Here is a 23,158-nt window from a genome sequence, read left to right as displayed (position 1 = left end):
TGTAATAACTGCTCCACTCATATGATATCACTCAAACAAAATTCAGATTCACATAATCTTCTACAATCTTTACTATATTAAGGGCCATATCTGTCTGTTCATCTGTCTGTCTGTTTGTCTGCCCATCTGTCCGCCTGTCCATCTGTCTGTCCAATATTATAGTTGGAGGTTGAAAAAAAGTTTGCACCACATGGCATTTGAACCTGCGACACTCAGCTTAGCCACCTTGTACACTACCAGCGCGCTACCTATTATTGCGTGTATAGTTTTTCTTTGCACTCTATTGGCACACCTAACGTTCTCTCACAAAACATTGAACTGTCAAGGTTCTAGTTTTAATTTAAAACTAAGATGGACAAAATAAATTAAGACTAAACTTTTAGTTACAAATAACCTCAAAAACAATCGCTAACGACAACTGGCCTTAGTTACAGACTACAAATGTCTTGATGAACAACGTTTTTGCTTTTCGCCTAACTTCGCTTTCGACACAAAATCTCCAAAATATTTGGGAAACTCTGATGTAATCCTCTAATCTTCTCTAATCATATGGAAACCCGACTATAATATTAGGGAACCCGACTATAATATTGTATTATAAAGAATGAACTCAGCAAAAAGGAAGTCTTTGAAACATGGAAACAAACATTAATATTAGCAATTGTTCAAATCGACTCAGCTGATGGCGTGAAGCAGAATAAATTTTAGAAAATCTGTCTGCGCAAAGAGAATTTATTCTTCGGTCCGTAAAGCAGCAGCTAACAAAGTTATTTGCTGCCTTCGAGGTCAAGCAAATGACCGGAAAAAGCCTATTTGTCCTGCAAATGGCTTCCTTTTGGCCTCATGAACTTTTGATTTTTAGTTAATGAGTCTGCTCTAGTTTTTTGAGAGAGTAGGAGTGCTCATTTGGCTGCAATAGATGTTATGACGCCGTTCAAACATTTCAAGTTTCCAAACCAATTATGGAAAGGAAAATAAGCTCATTGTGGGGCAGTGCATTGAACTTTAGTTAACCCACCATTTGTAAACGACGAACAGAGAAGTGCCCAGCGTAAAGTGTCCATTAGCTGATGGATATATCAGTCAGCGTGAAACATCACTTGGCAATCAATATGTAAAACAAAACCGTGTGCGCCTAACTTGAATAGCTTGCACTAGCTGTATCAACAAACATGCATTGGAAAACGGAAGAGAGGCGTGCCTTCGGATAGTTTGTTATGTTCGGTTTTGTTTGTTTAACTGTGGATTGACTTGACTTACAATTGAAAGACGAGAGAATGAAAGGCAAAGGTCAGGGCTTGAGGCTTTGTCCCCCAACCATCAGTTATAAACCAGCAAGGGCTTTGGAATATCATCTGGCATCAACCTGCTGTTTGTTATTTGGAGGCCAACAGGAAAGCATCATAAAAAGGGGTTAGGGAGGAAAAAGTTGGGAAAGGCGGAGGAAGCGGCAGCGGGCTAACAAGAATGACAGGGAGCAGTTTATCGATGTTTAGTTTTTTCTTTGAACTCGTCTTATAAAACTGCACGTTGAATTTTCAACAGTTTGTGGATATTTTCAAACAAACTAGACTGAAAAATCAGCACAAATTCTGATCCATATTTTTGTCTGCTGAGAACTTTTGCTAAAATACAGCTGATGCTGTTCAGGAGAACAAATAAGCCATTTAAAGATGAACTTACCCAACATTTTTGTAGATTTTATTAGAAATATCTGTATTTTTCTACCACTCGCAATTTTGTTTGTTTGAGGTGATCTGAACGTTTAAATTACGATCAAGTTTTATCAATTTAAATCTAGAAACATCCTGACCTTCAGATCCCCTCAATCATCAAAAACAATCGGAAATGATAGAAAAGTACTAACACTGTCTGATAAAATTTACCAAAAATTTTGTGGAAGTTCATCTTTGGTCATGTTGGTTTAACCTATCAGAAAAGAGGCATGCTAAATGTCTGTTTTATTTACCTCATATTTCCCTGTTTGTTACTAATTACTATGCTTCCATGGGGAGAAGGATGCAGATGTGAATTTGTTTGGTGTCCCAAGTTGATTTACCATGCAAAAAGTGTTCCAGTGGATGTTCCCATGTTGTGGATTAATCCGAGTACATTGTTAAAAAACATAAGGAATTCTACGTCGGAGATAATAGCGCCGCACTCGGAACTGCTCAAATCCGAGTAGGAATGTCTGATGTGAGAAAAATGCTTAAAATGGAACAGCTTACGGTAGTATTTTTTGCGCATCATTCGCAAGTGCCGTTTCCATTTTCCGCAAAATTTTCCATTACCATTTTCCGCAAGTGTGAAATTTCCCATATAGCTTCGCAAGTAACAAAACTTGGTTGAGTTGCGGGATTTTGCCATTTGCATTTGGCGGATAATACAAAATTACACAATGACATGTTTTAACAGTCGTTTACAGCTACAGCTGCAGTCTGTTCCTATTAATCATAAAAAACAACGCTTTTTTTATTGAAGGTGCTGGTGTCTAGTTTGTTTGATGAGCACCTGCCCGGCTTCTAAAAAGACCTGTTCATGAGGTAATCGAACCTAATATGGCAGAGTCTACATATCCCGGTGTAAACACTGGACCCTGCAAAAAGGTATTATAACTGAACTTCAACAATGTTTACTATAATAAGAGCTATTTCTGTCTGTGCATTCATCTCTCTTCGTCCTTCTGTCCAAAGCCATGTTGAAAGCATTGAGAAAAAAAGATTGCACAACACTGGAATCTTATTCTGATCACCAGTCAAGTATGCTATCAAATGCACCACTCAAACCAACGCCGACACAGATAATAATTGTGCGTATAGTTACTACACATGATGATCTCTCATGGTGCACGAGACTGCCAGCTTATTAGTTGCCATAATTCAAGGTATTTTCTGCCCAACTGTAGCACGACTCGGTTTGTTCGATTTAAATCACACTTAAATCATCTGGTTGAGACAAAATAAAATAAATATTTTATTCATCTAATGCATCTAAATTAAATGCAAGCTTTGGCTGGACCTGATGCAACTAAATTGACCATGACCAAAGCCATTCAGGGGAAAGTTTCTCCCAAGTAAACCTTCTGACGCCAGATGCTTCGGTTCATCTGCCGTCTGACTGCTCCTCAGTATCTTTATATCTTCACAGATAACATATTCATCAAAAATCTGGTTTTATCCTTATGTAGCTTTCAACCTATCAAGATGAAAGCTTGTAAATAGGTTGGGGTGAAATATGCACTCCTTTGCCAGCCAAATCAGAGAATTTGTTCTGAATTAATATACTGTAGCAGGATTTGAAGCCTTTGTCAGCAACCTGTCTAGATGTTGAGAGGGCGTGCTGGTATTAGGGCCAGGTTTTCCTTTCTGCACTCTTTGAGCTCATACTTCACACATTTACGAGTAGTTCTTTCATCTCAAATTTTTTAACAATCAACTGGTCGGCTGACAAAAAGGTCTCGTTTTGAAGCTAGATAAAGTAGTAATAAACAGTATGCAATAATAGTAGCAATAAACAGATGAGGTCACTAAAGGTCACTAAGGAATTGATACTTTGTTTAGTTTCTTTAGCCAGAAGAATGTTTCAAGGTCAAAATGCTGTCAAATGCAAACAATCAACTGAAGATAAAGCAATATTTTTTAGCTTATGATTAGCTGCCTTTAATGTGCATCTTGAAATACTAAAGCTATTTTAGTATTGCCGATATCCAGAACTTACAATGCCGATTTTCTTGATAACTCAAATAAAACTTATTACAGAGTTGCTTAATCTAAAGTAATACATTCTACACTGTAAATAGAAAGTCTGGTATGAGAAATAGCAGTTTGTAGCAAAAAATTGTATATTTTGTATAAAAAAAACTACAAAATATGCAAAAAATTGTATAACCTGTGTATGGCGAGATTTAAATGACACATTTTGTGGTAGAACAGTGTCTTGACACTCATGCGACCTTCACGAGCTATTCTTACAAATGTGAATAGCGTAAAATATTTTTCAATGATCAGACTTTAAAATATTTGAATAATAAAATACTAAAAAATCTACTCATACCGGAATAGCAAATTAAGCAAATTAAATAATTTCGCACATACATACTTCTTGAGTATAAAATCATGGCAGTCACTAGTATCAACTATAGAAAGACCAAAACCACCTACTTAGATTTAAATGCTATTTTTAAAGAAATCAACTTGCATAAAGATCGTAACATACATACATATATCCAGTCTTTTAACTAAATTTTAAATATTAACATATGTTCACATTAGAATTTCTATTTTAAGATTGGGCTGGCTGTGAAAAGAAAATGTGAAGAGAGAGGAAGAGAAAAGTAGAGACTTGGAGAGAGAAAAAAGAGAAGAAAGGACAAAAAAGAAAAATGGAGCAAAAGATAAATTAAGATAGAGAGAGAGTCAGTGAAGGAAAGAGAGCAAGATAGAGAGTAAACGGAGGAGAAAGAGCAAACTGCCCAGTAGAGCAAACTATTCCCTGTACATTGCAAAGAGCATGATGCAATTAGCTCAGCTCTATCAAGGAGAAAGCTTACGCCTAACTTCTGCAGCATGAGCCAGCTTTAATCAATAAAACATTTGGGCCTCCAGCTAATTTTATATCCGACAGACAGACGACTAAACATATTTATTACTTCGAGGGTGTCAAAAAGATTAGACTAAAAAATTAAAAAAAATTCCTTTTGGATTCCGAAACAATTTTGATTGCACCCAAATATCTAATTACTGGTAATTGCCTGATGACATCATCGGTGCCAAATGTTATTTGCAAGCCATTTAATCTCTCGCAAATATTTTCATACGTGGAAAACAAGAAGAGGGCACCGCCCAGTGCGCCCCCGATAAGCTTGGCAAACATTCACAATGATCTTTAATCCTCTAAATGGAGTTTGACAAGAGATCATTGGCTGTAAAGCAATCATAGAGCAGTCATACTATATTATACTAATGTACTATAAAAGGGATATTTATATTTAATGGTAACAATTAATAAGAAGGATATATATTTTGCATTTGGTTTAGTAGCCGTGGTAACGCTTCAACAAGTCTTGTTATCAAATCCTGGAAACTAATCACAATGAAGGATGGCACGTGATTCACGTGATATAAGTGGTTTGTTTGACGATGTATTTAATTAATCTAACTCAAATACAAAAAACCCTTAAAGGTTGACTTACAACAAAATTCACATTACAGTTATTTGGTATCAAAAGATTCACCATGTCTTACTCTGTTGTGTTGTAAGTGCCAAATATGTGGAAATGTGATTACAAGCTCTTAAAAGCTCAAAAACGAAAAGCCGCCGTTGATTGGAATCTCTATATTTCGATGACGTAGCCACGAAATTTGGTTATCGTCTTGTCACGTATGTTCTCACGTGAATTGAAAGGCCAATACAAAGCTCAGTATAAAACTTATCGTAGTACCAGTTTATGACAAACACTTCGGGTTTTACCGAAGACCCCGTATCAAATATAGGTGCTCGCTACTTTACAGTTTTGTTCCGGTTTGGTCTAATCGGCAAGTTGTAATCTGATCATGTGACCCAATACTTCGCAAATAATTTCTGCAGCACTTTTCGATTATCACAGGTGACCAACAGGCTCGTCATGATTATCTTACAATGATATGTACTCCTTCAAGCTAAGGCTAAAAAATTAAACGAATTTGTACGGTAAGATATCACTGCTAAAAGTGACAGCATTACGATGACGATAAAACAGGCGCTTAACAACAATAGACATAGTTTTACTGAATGCGTGAAGTATATTAGTGAAAATATTTCGACGAATAAGGTTGCATGAAAGTGTAAACAGAAACCATCTCTCGCAACTACATCACATTTGAGCCGTTTTGGAAAGGGAATCCAAACTACGGCGATCTTGTGTGGCTGCGATTAACTGTTCGTTTTTTAGCTTTTAAGAGCTTGCAATCACATTTCCACATATTTTGCACCTACAACACAACAGAGTAAGGCATGGTGAATCTTTTGATATCAAATAACTGTAATGTGAATTTTGTTGCAAGTCAACCTTTAAGGCTCTGTGTATATTTTTTACTAATTAATTAAAGTGAGGCAAATACACAAAAATAAAAAATGAGCATATAATGGCAACAATCAATTATAAATGTTTTATCAATAAAAGCCATTTCTTTCTGATATTGATGAATTGGCTAGAACTAATACTTCTATGGATTACAGTTGATCACTGCAAACTTTGATTTAATTTTAGGCAGTGATGTTTGTAGGTAAAAAGCTTTGGTAGAGCCAGTTAATGTATCATCCAAGCACTTTACATATCTCTATCTCCATGCCTTGAAAATACCAGGTTTGAGAGCCTGTTCTCGTCCAGTAATGAGCCAACCAAAAGTAAACATCTGCCGAGTGCAATTTCAAAGACACTTGCCATATCACATCCTAGATAAGAGAGATGACGTAGCAAAGTCCTTATTGAACATCACTAGAATAGGATAGCATATAGCATGCGGTCACACAAAATAGCTTTTATTTCTGACAGCCCAGTGCAGAATAGAGGGTGTAAGGGTGAGGACACTTGGTAAGGTTTGAAAAATAAAGCCACTGCAAAATTGAAATAAAAAAGGATGATTACACAAAGAAATCAACATTCTTTGGTGTGACCAAATGCTGCCAACACTACCGCAATCGAAAGGATACCCTTGTGTGCATCTTGAGTGACTGCTGCATTATGGCAGCTATAGTTTCTGTTGTAAGTAGTGGCAGCGATGTCAATGTTTCTGAGCTTAGAATGAGAAAGAGATTTTTCTGAAATGCTTCCTCAGGACTCTGCACATCTGGTGTGTAACACAAATGAGCAAACAAGCAGTGAGAAAAGTGGTGTGAGTCATTGCTTTTAGCATATAAGGCAGGTTTATCAATGAGCTCATGCAATCTTTTTTAATAATTACAATAAAAAAAGGCCAGAATTATGTCATCAAAAGAAATGGTGGCAGTAATGACACCATGCTATTGCATTACATAACAAAATATAACAGAAGCCTTTTTCATCCTAATCCTTCTAAAGTCTCAGTTAGAGATTGAGAAAAGATACTGCACCATACAGGATTTGAACTCACGATTTACACCATGGTAAATAATACTTTACCCACTGTACCATTTCACTGCTTTCTAGAATAACATACTAATTGTACATATAATTATTACACCTTATGATCTCTCACAGGCCAGTAAACTGTCAGGGTAGTAGTTTTTTTACTACAAAAGGCAAGTCGCTTAAATTTGAAATATGACCCATCATGCCAGATTTTTTAAGCTAAACATTTGCTGTTTTGCACGCCCGGAACATTCCTCGCATCAGTGAGGTCAGGCACTTGTCATTGCTGACCTTAGTTTATAATAGCTGTTGATTGCAATTATCTGCAGCATGGCCATGGTTTGGTGAGGAGGTCATGGTCTGGTGAGGAGGTCATGGTACTGAAAAGAATGAAGACTTAATAAGAAGTACAGAAAGTCAACGGTGAGTCACAACGTATTAAGGCACAGTGTTGACAGGCCCCTGATTAGACATAGCATACAGGTTCACTAGGGCGCCTGGTCACTGACACATACTGCAGGTGAGTCATTCCTCGTTCAGCTTATGAGATCAAGTTCGGGGCAACTCGGTTAGTCTCAGATATCCCTGTTCTTGGGCTTTCATCAACAATGCTGTTAGTATGATTTTAACGCACTTACCCGTAATTACAGCATTACTCAGGCTGGTGATAGTAATTAGTTTCTGTTTCATATGCAGCCTTTTCCAAAACAGTAGCAAGTGTCTGGCAACAACAATAAACTAAAATAGGAATTTTAGAGGTAGGCCTACGTGTTTTGTGAGAGCTTACTTTAGCTTATGGTACGTTCACGCATGTTTGAAAAGTGGAAAGTGTTTGTAGGAAGAATTAGTTGACCAATTCACACTTGTGGCTAGCTAAAGGCTAAGGCTAGGTCATCACCTGTCGATAATTGTTTAGTCATTATCGCTCTAACTTGGTCATAGCATCGGCCTGCGCTTAGCCGCAGCTTTTGGATGTTTGTTTGAGTTCTGATTGACACTCCACTGCGCAGGATGAACTTGGATGTTTGTTTGAGTTCTGATTGACACTCCACTGCGCAGGATGAACTTGCGGAAAAATTTTTAGTAGATTTTATTAGAAAGTATCGGTATTTTCTTTCTTTTAGGTTTTTGATGTTTGAGGTGATTCGACTGCCGGAATGTTTCAAGATTTAAATTTTCAAAACTTGATCAGGTTAAGACACGCTGTTGTAACAACCGATAAAAACAGATCACACATAACAACCGATAAGAGCAGATCTAGACTATTCCATTTCCTCAGGCAGAACAAGTTAGTATGAACTAATAAACGACAGACTAATGAAGGCAGTTTTCTGTGCAATATCAATGTCATTTGCCTTTGTAGATTGGTTGATGCAAAAATTTGCAAAGCACAGTGACTGCCAAAAAAAAAGCAAAAAGCTAATAACACATTATTGGCAGGCAAATGCACAGCTTTAGATAAAATTTGACCTCCATTTATATTTGTCTAAAAACAAGTTACTGTAGAACCCTTATCGGGTAACTGTTAAAAGCTTTGCTTTGCTACAGCCGTCAGATCGGACATGGTTACAATTTGACCCTGAATGTTAGTTTGAAGGCAACAATATCTAAAATTGTAATCTACAAAGGTTATGAACTGGTGAATTTTTTCTTTTGTATAATTGCGAGATATTATTAATTTAGATAAATTCAACTTCCACAATTAAATTATTTGCACTACATCTAACCATTTGCGTGACATCCAGCTCGAAAGGGTAAAGTCAAGGGCAACCTTTGCAAGCTGATATTTGGATAAATATTCAAGGACAGCTGAAATGTGACTCACCCGTTTACAGAATGAATTGTTAAGTATTATTTGTTTACTTTCAGCTTTGGCCAATAGAATCAGATACAGAGTAGCCAATAGTAACAAAGCTTATACTATCAGCGTGTGTTTACAAATCAATTATTAACGGGCCAAAGTATTCACAGAGTGATTGTAGCACTAATTAGAAATACGTAATAGCTTATCACAATCCTGTCAATATGATCCAGTGATATGATGTTTACATACTTCGTTTGCTTAACGGCTGACCTGTAAAATGGCATACAAATTCGCCTAGTTTGGATCAGCATTTACATAAACAAGGTTTTACTTGAATGATTTTCATCACAGTATGAAGCCTTAGGGCTACAAGTATTACTACTATATTGGAACATGTTTTCACTCCATTGTAAAATTTCAACGGCAAAAAATTTTACGTAATTAAAATTTTCCAATTGCAATCACAAAATTTTCCAAAAGCTATCTTAAAATTTTCCGATAACTATCAGAAAATTTTCCTATAGCTATCATAAACCTTTTAGCTAATGATAGGAATGACGTGCCACTGTCACGCCGTTAGAGTAATTAATGCCTTATGAATTGATGTGAAGACACTCACACCCATTGTGTCAACCACATTAAAGCCAAGCCTGGCAAAGTAACAATAATGGTAAGTAACACATCCTGTATGTCAGGCTCAAACTACGCGTCGTTGCTCACCACAGCTCAAACCATGACTAACGCACAGATGCGCGTTTACGCAACTTCTATTAATATGCACAGATTTATGACAATGCCGAGGCTAATGAATGTTTGTTTCAGTCACGAGTGAATTGTTGGCTAAATGGGATTAACCGTTTCGACACAACACGGCGGTTAGTCACCATCGCTGAATTTCCATGCTTCAAAAATTTCCTTCGTCATCATTAATTTTACAATAAACTAATAGCAGGCTGGTCTTCATATAGTTCAAAAGATTGTAGAAAGCAGAGTTTTATAAGTGTCAGCTGATATTCACTCCAATACCAAGGAAACTGATATACTGATCAACACATCATCACTCTGTTTATTGCTATATGGTGACAGCTGCTCTATGTCCATGCCATTTAGGGCATTTTATAAAGGTTCATACCCACAAGTTTTTTTAATTTTTCATTGTAAAACAAGTTGTGTTTTTTACTGTAAAATAAATTATTATTTTTATTATAGCACACTCATGTCAGCATTAATGAGCAAAATTAAATGTAGTTTGTGATATAAGTTAGATAAGGTTTTTGCTTGGGAAAATTTTGGTATAATGCCATTTTCATTGGTGAGAGGACTTTTGGTTGAACCAATTTTTCAAATGATATATGAGATAGACAATATACTTTTAATAGCTAGTTGGAGAATGGCCAATAGAATCTATCGTTGAATCAATCTTTTCTTCCAATAGAATTGTGTAGAGAACCGGAAAACGTTTCTTTCAAAGTTTCTTTCTTCTGCTGCCGCATGGCAGCATTCAGCCAAATTTTGGATCAAGTTATATGAAAACAGTCAAGCTGTAACCCTCCGGGTAGTGTTTTGATGCTTGGAGTAAAACATTTCAAGTTATCACAAACTTTGGCTTCTCACAGGTTTCTGGCTGGCTTTTTATGTTAAAACAATATTTTTTGCACTGTCTATTACAGGCATTAAAAGAAGTTTAATCTGAATCTGAGAGTACTTAAAAGTAAGGCCTGATGATTGACTTTTACTATCTCAGACTTTTACTATCTCAGACATGCTACGGAGGGAAGTCTTAAATGTATGATGAAAGCAAAGAAACAAATGGAAATCTTTGTAAAAACATTAATATGTTACATAAACACTGAAATGATAAGAATTTGAATAAAAATTTTGACAGAAATGTTAAAATGCTGCAGAACTTTCTAGTTTTTTGGAAAAATTATGCAAGCGATAAACAAAGGGTAGTGATGATGTCACATCCTTAAAAACACGCTTGTTCTAATTAAAATCAGAAGTAACATTTTAGTAGACGATAAGAGCGCAGTTGTATGGCATACTGCTTTCGGATTGGCTGCCTCGTTACAAAGAACAAATGCTTTTGATTTATAGATTCTGAGCTAAAACGAACTCCTGTGAGATCTGCTGCTGTTAGTTTGCATCTAAAGATACACACTCTCTGGGATGCTGCATAGAAACACTAGCAAATAGTGTTTATTTGTATAATTTTACCTGTACTAGCACCCTGACAGTTTGAGGTGTCAGAGATCATCAGCTGTAATAACTATACATATAATTATTCTGCAATGCTAATGGATGGTTTATTGATGCAGCTGGTAGTCTGCTGAAATGTTATGCTGAAAATCATGAGTAGAAATATGGTATGATGCAGTCTCTCCGCAACCTCCAGCTGTGGTCTCATTATCATGAAGATTAGTACTCTGGAAGTCTCAGCGCTATGACAGGTATGCTGACAAAGTGCAAAAAATCAGTTTTTTTACAATTACTTCGCACTTACAAAGCAGTTGTTAGAGGGATGCTCCAACATGCCAAAAGTTTTGAGTTCTAATCCTTATCATAGCATTTTTTTTTAGTTTCGAACTGGAGAGCAGTCAGACACGACTCTCATTTTAGTAAGGATTGGATGCAGTATGCGGTCTTTGGTATTGTCACTAGCTGGTGGTTGTTACCCTTTTGTGTCCATAGTAAACGTGTGCAGTTTCTACATTGTATCATTACTCATTTGAAATAGAGACGACAGCTGCAAAGTTTACAAAAAAACCATAACAATGAAGACAAATTTCTTAGTTGTTTTTTGCAAAACAATGTATAGTCATTGAAAAACTTTGGCTAAAGAAATGATCTTTTCTATGATAAAAGTCGTGTCTACCCGACTGTTGTCCAAAACCACTGTTGAATGCTGAAAAAACAATCACACTATATAGGTTTTGAACTCACAACATCCAGTTTGGTAAACCAAAACTTTAACAGCTGCTCCATTTGACCACTACAGGTGAAATGGAATAATTACTCATGTAACGATTACACCTGATGATTTACTCATGGATCACCGGACACTCAGGGTGCTAGTCTTCAAACTAAGAACAATGCTAATCTGTTCAGAGTCATGATCAGGGGTTGGGATAAAATATTGCTTCATGTCATCTTCAAACTTATGACATTCAGCTTACCAGATTTACCAGATTAATCATTCAATTTTCAGCCCTTCAGAATACTTGTCACTGGATGATCTCTCGCGGTACACCAGAGTACTGATATAGATCAATGAAAACATGAAATCTTGTCATTATAATTACTAGAGCCATGGCCATCTATTGTGCTGTGAGGGATCATCAGGCATCCAACAAAAGCGCACCAAATAACTACCACCACATTTATTGCAGTTGATTGATGCTGGTGTTAGAGTGTTGGACGAAGGAGCTGAAAGTCATGAGTTCAAATCCTGTGCAATACAGATTTTTTTTCAACTTTTAATAGTTGATTTTGACAGATGGACTGACACAGCTCTCATTATAGCACCAATTTAGATGAATATATATTTCATACTTCATAATTATCATGCCATTTCCTTTTTGTTTGAAACTTCTTAAAAAACTTTGTTTAAGATAGCCTTATAATCATCACAACAACAAATCTTCACTTTAATGAGTGTATTGCTATCGCAGCCAACTTTTTGGAGACTCAATGCGAAGGACTTTAAGACTATCAGCTGTCCCTGTGTATTAACACACTTAGGCTGGTTCATACTATATCTCCGTATGAAGTCCTTTTCCTTTTGTGGTTCCTCATCGATTATGTGAACCGTTAACCGATGGCATTGACGAAGCAACGCGAACACATCAGGAAAGTTTGCAGCTGTCAAACTTTCCCGACCTTTCGTCGAGTATCGATGACTACCTTTTTAACGTGAGCCATTTCGGCGATAGTAATTCGCGGTAGCGGATAGCGTGATCTATTTATTTCCGTTTATGATAGTTGTTGCAAAAGTAGTATTTGATTTGAGCACGCAAAAAACCTCTTCATTTTATCCGCGAAAATTTCAAAATTCTAAATGAGAGCACTACATCACGGAGGATTTGTTGATGCAAACGCGGATGAGTTTGTGATAGTGTGAACATTGTTATCATCGACGATCACCGAAGTATTGTGGCATCAACACCGAGATCTGACGGTATAGTGTGAACCAGCCTTTAATATAACATCGATTTTGTAAAAGCTTCAAAATCAGTTAAGTGAAACATTAGTTAGCTTTTTGTTCTACTTTCATCAAGTTTACTTAAATATAACATAAAACGGCAAAACCCTCGCAAGTTTAGCTGCCCTAAAATATAAAAAACTCAATCTCACAATTCTAGGCTAAATATGTTTGCATTAAATTTGCCCTTAAAATGTATAGTTGTCAGCATTGGCACATTTCAGCATACAAAGGGAATATTAAGAATAGTATATTTATAATTGATTTAGCATAATTCCAAACATGAAAAAGTTACTCTTGTACAAAACTGTTAGAATTTTAATTTCAACCTTCCTTAATAAAAAATGGCATTCATTATAAACTACAATATTTATAAAAACTATTGTTCTGTACACAGAAAGGATATATACATAAAATAAAATAATACACTAGCAGAAAAATACAGCATATACAGTTTTCTAGACACCTCCAGTGTTTCACTTCACATAACAGCTGGATTCATAGCAAATGTTCATATAGATTCTGATAGCTTCACACACATCTCTTTGGTCTTCTGTTTGTATTGAGTGCCTAGTTTAGACCTTTTTAGTGCTACATTAAAAAAAAATTTCGATTGCTCATTCACAAGAAAATGTACCATGAATCTACATATGAAACTAAAAGCGTTTTTCCCTCGTTATTCTGTCAGTGCGTGGCTTTCATATTAGCCTCTTAGCCTTGCTCTAGTCTAGAGGGAGACAACCTCTAATCTTTACTATAATAAGAGCCGTGTCAGTCCGTCTGAAGCCATGCAAGAGCGGAATCCCTGAAATCCCTGCAATTTTCCATATTGCAGGCGTGGTATCATCTCGCCACTCGGCCACTTTTCCATATCTAAGAATAGTTGTGCACATAGCTATCACACATGATGATCTCTGACAGCGTATGGGACTGCCAGGCTAATAGTAGGAAATATACATTTGTATTAGATATACAGGTTAGAATCCCTACTCAGGGTTCTGCAGGCTGCTAATCCTGATTGACAGCGGTTGGTTAAAAACTAGAACTAGAGTCAAAATATAGGATGTCCGTGGCGCATTTGTTAGTTGGTTAGATAGTGCTACATAAAGCCGGCTCATAAATAATATAGAGATGAATAGAAGACAAAAGGGTGACTGGTGGTGCCGGCTCTGTCAACTGACACATCCGTAATTTTAGTTTCAAATTATTGGCAGTTAACAATTTCACACTAAATTGCCAAACCTGCTTCTTTGACGCCCAGATTTCAATTAAAAATAATCCCTTTTATCAGTTTTTTTTAGCAAAAGAAAATGCTTTTTGAAAGCGTTTTCTGCATGAGAATTTCATTACCAGTCTTCTGTCGCTGTCCAACACCCAACGTGTTAGTCAGAAAAAATTTGGCTTTAAGCGAAATGGCATTACAACCCCTTTGAGATTTTCGCACACTTTTGCAACACGTGCAAACAACAACACACTTTCCCTTACTAAAAGAAAGCATGCGAGGATAACAACAACAACGTGATCCGAGTCCACCAGCCTAGCTTGGTTTGGCAGTACTCTCCAGGGAGCGTATGAGACACATGTATAAGGTCAATAACAGTCCCAGTTTTGTTATGAGGTTCTCAAGAGATCATAAAATGTCCTTACGCACTGCTAATGACGTTTATCCCGTGTAGGATTGGATGCGTGTGAAAGTTTTGAATCACCATACGCAGTTTTTTTGCTTATCTCTGACATTTGGGTGTCCAAAGTATTTAGTCTAAAGCCAGCCATGTGTTGAATATTGATTAGGACACCCCTTCCTCTTTTTTGAGAATGCGTAGCTGTTACTATAGTGGTTCAACTTGAAAATATTTTTGTCTAACCTATAAGTTAGCCATTTAAATAATTTTATGGTTGAATTTTTTTATTTTAGCAAATCATTGTTAAAATTTTTCTGTTTCTAAATCTCAAATCCAAATCCAGGTATTCCAATTAATTAGGATTTTATATGTCTAATTTTACTACAGCATCTAGTGCTGCATTATCTGCATTTTTTAGAACTAAAAATTCATAGAGATTCATACATGTGGATTAGAATTTTATTATCAGCGGTCAATGCCATAAAAATCAAATTAGACCATGAGACAGAAATTATCAAGAATATCAAATTAAATTATGAACGTTGAAAGAAAAAGTTATTTTCGTACATTATTATTTATTTATTTATATTTCGCACTATTCTATGATGTGGATTGGTAAGGTGTTGGTGCCTGATATAAAGTGTGGTGCCTTTTCTGTAGAAATAGAAATGTAATGAATGGTCAGGCAAATTAGAGGTACGATCTGAGTATTTTGGACTGAAAATATCTAGTAAAAACACCAGTTGGCTCATGAGCATTAAGGGTACTTATACGCTGGTCGTAACTCTTGATTTAAACTCCTGACAGCGATCAGATGTTAATCTAATCTTGTGTATGCTATAGCATACTTAATATATATCTTGAATCAATCTTTTAACAGTGGCTGAATCGCTCTGTTCTCTCAGAGTATTCTACTACTAATATTTTGTATTTAAACTTCTATTTATTTTAATAGCTTTAATAATTTTAATATTGATTGATAGCCAATGTCAATAATGAGAGGGACAACATGATGCACGACAGTTGATGTCATTTTGGTACAAGTCTGGGCGCGTCTTTTCTAAACCTTTTAACTTTAAGTTTAGTTTTTAAAATCAAGTTTTGTCAATTTTAATCTTGAAACATCAGTAGTCAGATCACCTAAAACAATAAACGAAAGCTCAAATGGTAGAAAAAAGTTTATACTTTTTGATAAAATCTTATAGAAACCATAAATAAGGAGAAGCATAATACATGTATTTGCTATGATAATCAGCATTCTGTCAGCAGTAGTTAGCATTCTGTCGATATTGTGATGAGACGATTTCTCACAGCTCATTGGCCATAAGGAAATCATATTCTTCTTTAGTTATTACATTTTATTATTCTTTGTAGTTATTATATGAGGCGTATATGTTATTATATTAGGCGTATATGTTATTATATTAGGCGTATATGTTATTATATTAGGCGTATATGTTATTATATTAGGCGTATATGTTATTATATTAGGCGTATATGTTATTATATGAGGCGTATATGTTATTATATTAGGCGTATATGTTATTATATTAGGCGTATATGTTATTATATGAGGCGTATATGTTATTATTATTTGTTGCAGTAATTTTATGCCCATTTGTATTCTCATATACCTCTCCCACTTACAAAACAAATATAGCTATGAAGCATCAAGCAATTGTTGAATTTTCCACATCGAATTATATTAGTAACCTAGATGAATCTCGGCATTGCCGAGGTAATCAAAACTTTTTGTGCAGAAAACTTATTTTCATTTAACATATACACCATCCACCATTCTAACTTTTAAACTTCATATCATGAGAAAAGTGTTTTTTTGTGCAGCTCAAATAAATTAAGACAAAACAATGAGTACACAGAATTGCGTGTATAAAAGTTTACTGATGCATTAGAAGCTTGTTGTATTCAAAATTTTTATGGAATGAACGATACTGGTACCTCTCAATACTGGAAACATAAAAATGAGATATCAGATTGTCTTGTCTGGTACTTTGTTCAACCAAATAAAGAGAGAGAATGCAGAGGCAGTTTTTACTCCAGATAATACATTTGTTCACGTAAAAAGCATTTAGCTTTTACAGATTTCCCGAAACCGGAAATAGGAATGTAACGACCCATTTACAACTGAAACGGCACATTTGAAAATTACAAATTAAAAAAACTAGGTAATGGTGAAAAAATTAAATACTAAAAATAACAATTGTAAAAGGTAATATTGCCTAATAATAAAAAGTGCATATTTAGCGTGAGCAACCGCGATAAGGACATACCTTTATGTAAAAGCGTTAGTAATGGTAAAAACGTAGTTAGGCCCACTTGTTGGTAGACTTGCAATTTAGATGTCACGAGAGGAATTTAATTGTTAATTTTTTAATTTTAATTGCTCTAACTATACACAGAAATAAAAATGAAAAAACCAACAGAAAGACAAACAAATAAATATTTAAATATATATACATGTATATATATAGATTGAAAAACAAGCAAACTCCAGTTTATGAGTAGCTTATGCAAAGAAATGCATCACATGCTAACATCAATTTTGATTTATCTGTTCAGTCCCCCTGAAATTGAACCTTGAAATTTTAAAATAAAATGGATATTCCAACTATTGAGCAAAGTGGATTTTTATTCGTCATTTATTATTAAAGACCGCCCCATTTGGAATTTTATTGTGTGACTATGAAATCTTTTCTAATCATGCCCAGCTACGGTTTGCATGAACACATTTAACTTTTATTATATTTTACTTATTATATTATATTTAGCTGTTCAATATTAACTTTTGTGAAAAGATGCCAAATCATACAAGTTATGTTTTGTTGAAGTTCTCTAAAACAAGTTACATGCAGATGTGAACTTTTAGATAACAAAGTTGTAATGTTTGAACTCTTGAACCTCGGCTGTCTCAGTGTTTGACCTTTTGAATATTGACCTTTTCAGTGTTTGAACTCTTGAACCTTGGTTGTCTTAGTGTTCGACCTTTTGAACCCTAGATACAAAAGTTGATGGTTGGTCAGCAAGCAAGCACTAAAGTTGGTTAAATTCTTTCAAGCGACATAAAAATTAAGCTATTGATGTTTTCCGATTAGCTAATAGTACCAGCTTCGAGCAAAGTTCAATTTTGTAAGAAATAACTAGAAACTGTTTGTTTGTCAATACAAGTATTTATTTGTAATTATAATTTCTTTACTCGATATGAAACTGAAAATTATTATCTTAAACTAGAAATAAACATATAAAGGTTGCGAAAAAGACGTGAGTGTGAATGCTTATCGCTGAAGATTTGTCAGATTACAAAGTTTTTGAATATTGGTATAGTCACAGATGCTGACAGTTGCCAAAGTTTTCTTGAGCTTGTGAAACATGACTAGTTATTTTTAATCTTAAATCTTAAATTTAAAATTCTTAAGTCGGACGTTTATAAATTTTTTGAAAAGTCTTGGAAGGGAAGATGGAGTGAAGCAATTGTCTTTACAAGCTTCACATATACAACATACATCTATGTCTATTGTATGTGTGACAGACTGAGGCTACACAATAGACATCTATGTCTATTGTAAGTGTGACAGACTGAGGCTATACAATGACGCAAAACGACGTCGCTCTCAGCTGTAAAAAGTTCGGCCAAAAACACTTCTGGCCGAAACGAACCATTTCAGTCCTGCTCAAAATTTCGTGGCCGAACCCTTGCTCTTATTGGCTGGTTAAAATTTTTAGAATTTTAGCGAGCACGCATCACATTACGCGCGTGTGAGTAAAATTAAAAAAGAAATGGGACGATACTTTTATTTCGTTAAATAAACAACATGAAGCAATTTACGATAAGGTTCACCCGGACTTGTGATTGTGTTGCATAAACGTAAGATGTTGCACTTAAGTTTTGCATAAATGTTAGAGAATGGTTGTGATTTTCTTTCGTGTAGAATATAAGTAATGTGTCATATTCATCCTGATGAAGTATCGTTGACTGATTTATTTATGTAAAACCACAGTATTATAATAAAGACTGTTTTTGTTTGTTATGTACTCAGCATAGAAAAACATTCATATGTTAATACAAAAATATAGTTACGTTGATGGGAAGGGTTGGCAAAACCTTTGTATCGAGTGATTTATTTTGAGCAGCTGAACGATCTTCTGATAAATCTGCTGTGTAATTATAATTTGTAATTGTTCCTCAAAGTTTTTTGTTTACAATAGAAATATTTAACTCAAATACATAAAAACTACTAATGAAACTGTTTCCTGTCTCTATACGTATGGTATCTAGGAAGCGAAGTGACTTCGGATGCCGTATGACATGTGCCACGAACCGAACCAGTCTCCGAACCGAACCGATCCTACGTCGATTCGGTGCTCGTGTGACCATGCCATCAATCTGCCAGTAGATGACTATAAAACCTATAGTTAGCACTACTCGAGTACTGTTGATACTAGATAGCCCTGATCTCCCTAATTGCTGACTCATAGAATTGTTGACATCACACTTCCAGGCACCAACAACAATTAGTTTTAGACTCTGTGCTGAGGCTACAAGATCTGAGGCTATAGGAATAGACTATGGGCTCATATTACCAAACGAAGGTACCTCGTTAGCTGGTTTCTCCTTTACACGGCAGCAATGGGCACTAACATTTAATATCAGCAGTTATCACTAGCAATAACTTTGACACCTTAACCCTGGTTCCCACATACTTCGCAAGCACCAGCAACAGCACAGCAGGCTATCTGTTGTGAAATATGAACCTACACGCTGAGTACCACAGGTAGTTGCCGGCGGTCAACACACGAGTTTAGCGCTGTTAAAATTTTGCGAAGAGCTGCAGGTGAAACCTTCCCAAAATGCACTGTACAGGTGAAGGTCAGCATTATCAAAATGGCATAGCAAGCGAACATTTTTATGCAATTATTAGCGACGCAGCTTTATGTGAACAGAAGCCGCCGAGCCTAGTGCTGCAAGTGTTTTGCTGGGTAAGATTACCGCCGGGGCCTCGCAATCGATATGGGAACCAGGCTTTACATTACTATTAGTAATGAACACAAGCATTTTGTCACTAAAATTGGTCACTAGCGATTAGCAATAGTAATTGTTATTATCAGCTAACACTGGCAATCAATACTGTAAAAACAGCCACATCCATCCGAAGCTTCTGTTGGGGTTGCAAAAAAAGATTGTGGCATGGCTACGATTTGAATTCGCTACTCTCAGCATGGTGGACGAACACTCGAACCACTGTGCTAATTAACAGCCCTAGCGGTATTCCTGATTAACTGTACTTATATTTATTACACTTGACGATCTCGTATAGCACATTAGACTGCCAGTGTACTAGCAACTAAAACCAGCAATTAGCAACAATAATTGACAATTGCGTCACTAGCAGTGACGCAAACAAGTTACAGATTTTATAAAGGGATCTTTGTAAAAGTAGGTATGCTCAATATCAATGTTTAAGGCGCTGTCCATTTATATTAATAAAGTTTTTAAAGAGACATCTCATGGTTATCAAGGTTAAAGACTGAACTAAAGCACTATTTTGGCAATAATTATTTTATATGCCCAGCCATTAGCTACATGGAAACACCAACAATACCTTGTTTGCCTTGAACGGTGTTATGCATATTCTATACATAAAATGCAGTGGAAATATTCCTGGAAAGGATATACAGGTAAGCAAGAACATTATGCGTGCTTTACCTCGTGACTTACCAGCGTAAATGTTCATCCTCGAATGTCATTTGAAGTGAGTCAATATGGCTGCTACTGCCCACTGGTTCTTGGTCATGCTAAAACAACCTCAGTCTCCAGAGGCCCAAGCAGCGCTCTTACATAGTCTTTCTGCACTTAACTATCTGGGTTTAAAGTTTTGGCAAAACAAAATTGTTTAAAGATATACACTAAAGCATGCAAATGATGCAAGTTCTTCCCTTTGGAAGGGAGCTATATCCAAATAACACGTAAATGCAAATAATAGTGACAGAGTTTTTAGTGCTAACTGCTTCGTATTCTTCAAAATCAAAAGCATTTGCTAATTGCTAGTCTCAATTGCTAGTGTCAACTGCAAAGACTAATTGCTAGTGTCATTTGCAAATGCTAATCGTTAGGGTTAATTGTAAATGCTAATTGCTAGGGTATTGTAAATGCTAATTGCTAGGGTCAATTGTAAATACTAATTGCTAGTGTCAATTGCAAATGCTAATTGCTAGTGTCAATTGTAAATGCTAATTGCTAGGGTTAATTGTAAATGCTAATTGCTAGGGTCAATTGCAAATGCTAATTGCTAGGGTATTGTAAATGCTAATTGCTAGTGTCAATTGTAAATGCTAATTGCTAGGGTCAATTGTAAATGCTAAATGCTAGGGTCAATTGCAAATGCTAATTGCTGAGGTCAATTGTAAATGCTAACTGCTACGGTCAATTGTAAATACTAATTGCTAGTGTCAATTGCAAATGCTAATTGCTAGGGTCATTTGTAAATGCTAATTGCTAGGGTCAATTGTAAATGATAATTTCTAGTGTCAATTGCAAATGCTAATTGCTAGGGTATTGTAAATGCTAATTGCTAGTGTCAATTGTCAACTGTTGGTGTCAAGTGCCACCTGCAGCTGAGCCAAGCCGAAGCCAAGCCGTGCCGAGCCAAAGCCGAGTCAAGCCGGAGCCAAGCCAAGTTGAGCCGAGCCGAACCGAGTTAGAGCTGAGCGGGGCGGGCTGAGCAGAGCCGGGCCCAGCCGAGTAGAGCAGAGGCGGGGCCTACCCGCTATATAAGCATGAACATTTGAGTTAGAAGGCAGAGCTGTTCCGGGCCTGTTAATTGCCTGTTACTTGATCATTCTTGTACAACTTATGAACTAAGCAGAAATATATGTATAAACTCATGCACCGTGTTTTGTACTAGTGGAGGAAAAGTGAAGGTCGCACAAAACCTTTACAATATTACATATTAATAATTATTTAATTAAATAAATAATTCTGTTTTAAACTGTGCAATTATTTAAAGCAAGTCTACTGCCTCTGCTTAATTCAAAAAGATTTTCAAGACTAAAATGTATCCGCTAGTGAAGCTAGTATAATTTTAATGTAACATTTTTTTTCAAAAGTTTTTACGATGAAAGAAACAAGAAGCAATGCGTCTGTTACTTTGATGGTAGAAAGACCATCGCTAAAGCCCAGGACGCCCTATATCACCCCCATATCACATATATCAGCTGTAATCCCAGACTAAACTGTTGATTGTCTTTGACAACAATGTTCACACCATCACAAGTTCATCTGTGTTTACTTCTGCAAAATGTCTTTATACAATGTAGCCACCGAAACAATAAAACACTGGTCCTGCAGAAACTCTTATGAAGAAAATATAGATCAAGCAATCTCCGACAACCAATCACCATTAAAAAGTGATGCATATTGCATAAACTTACGTGAATACTCGGAGAAATATCGGGAAAGTTTGACATCTGCAATATTTGTCGACATAATTATTCCTGTTACCTTGTCAACTTCATCAGCTTGCGGTGCAAGTAGTAAAAAATACAGCATTACAGTGTGAATCAGCTTTCAGATTTAAGAGTGGCTCGCAGGGTGTAAGATTTTACTAATAGTCGGTTGGACCGAATATCGTTATCGATAAGTTCTATTTTAGCAGTAATAAAAGGCGTCACACAAGCTGGTCTCTATTTCCTAATAAGTTAGCAGTAGAGTTTTCCTACATCAATAAATCCTATTAAATTAATAGGCAACTTATTGTAACAAACAAGACGAGAGAGCTCCTTAATTTGCCAACAAACTCCAGATGTGACGTACGTGAGATTCACCACCAGCTGAGAGAGGTTTTGATTTACTTTTGTTCTGAAATTTGTTTACGATCTGGATGTATGCACAAAAACTGAACAGAAGCACGATATACAGTGCAACCTCGGTTCTCGAACACAATCCGTTCCAGAAGGTTGGTCGAAAACCGAGTTGTTTGAGATCCGAAACAGGTTTTCCCATTAGAATTAATATATATAAGTTTTAATCTGTTCCAACACCCTGAATGTTTACCTTTTTAGTATTTCATACATTATTTTATGCATGAAATTGCACATTAAAATGCTGACCAACACATAAAAAGCAATGTATATCTCAGAAAATGTTAAGCAAAATGGCAAAGACACAAATAACATAAACACAAATGTAACCCAGGCTAATCATACGTTCGCGTTGTCGTAATCTTCCATATGAAAGATTACGCTAACATGAACGTGTAAAAATAAAAAAAAGGATAAAGAAAAGAATTATGAATAGGATTTTTTACTCGGCTACAGGATGTTCTTTTCTTTTAAAATATCTATCCAATTACACTTCTGCCTTCTTTTTAGCACTTTTCGGAAGTAGTTCATGATAGTGCCGTTAAAGTCATTGATGACTCTGGTGGCTG

The sequence above is a fragment of the Watersipora subatra genome, chromosome 2, assembly GCF_963576615.1.
Source record: "Watersipora subatra chromosome 2, tzWatSuba1.1, whole genome shotgun sequence".
NCBI classification, from domain to species: Eukaryota; Metazoa; Bryozoa; class Gymnolaemata; order Cheilostomatida; family Watersiporidae; genus Watersipora; species Watersipora subatra.
The sequence above is the reverse complement of the archived record's forward strand: the minus strand, read 5'-3'. Positions refer to the sequence as shown.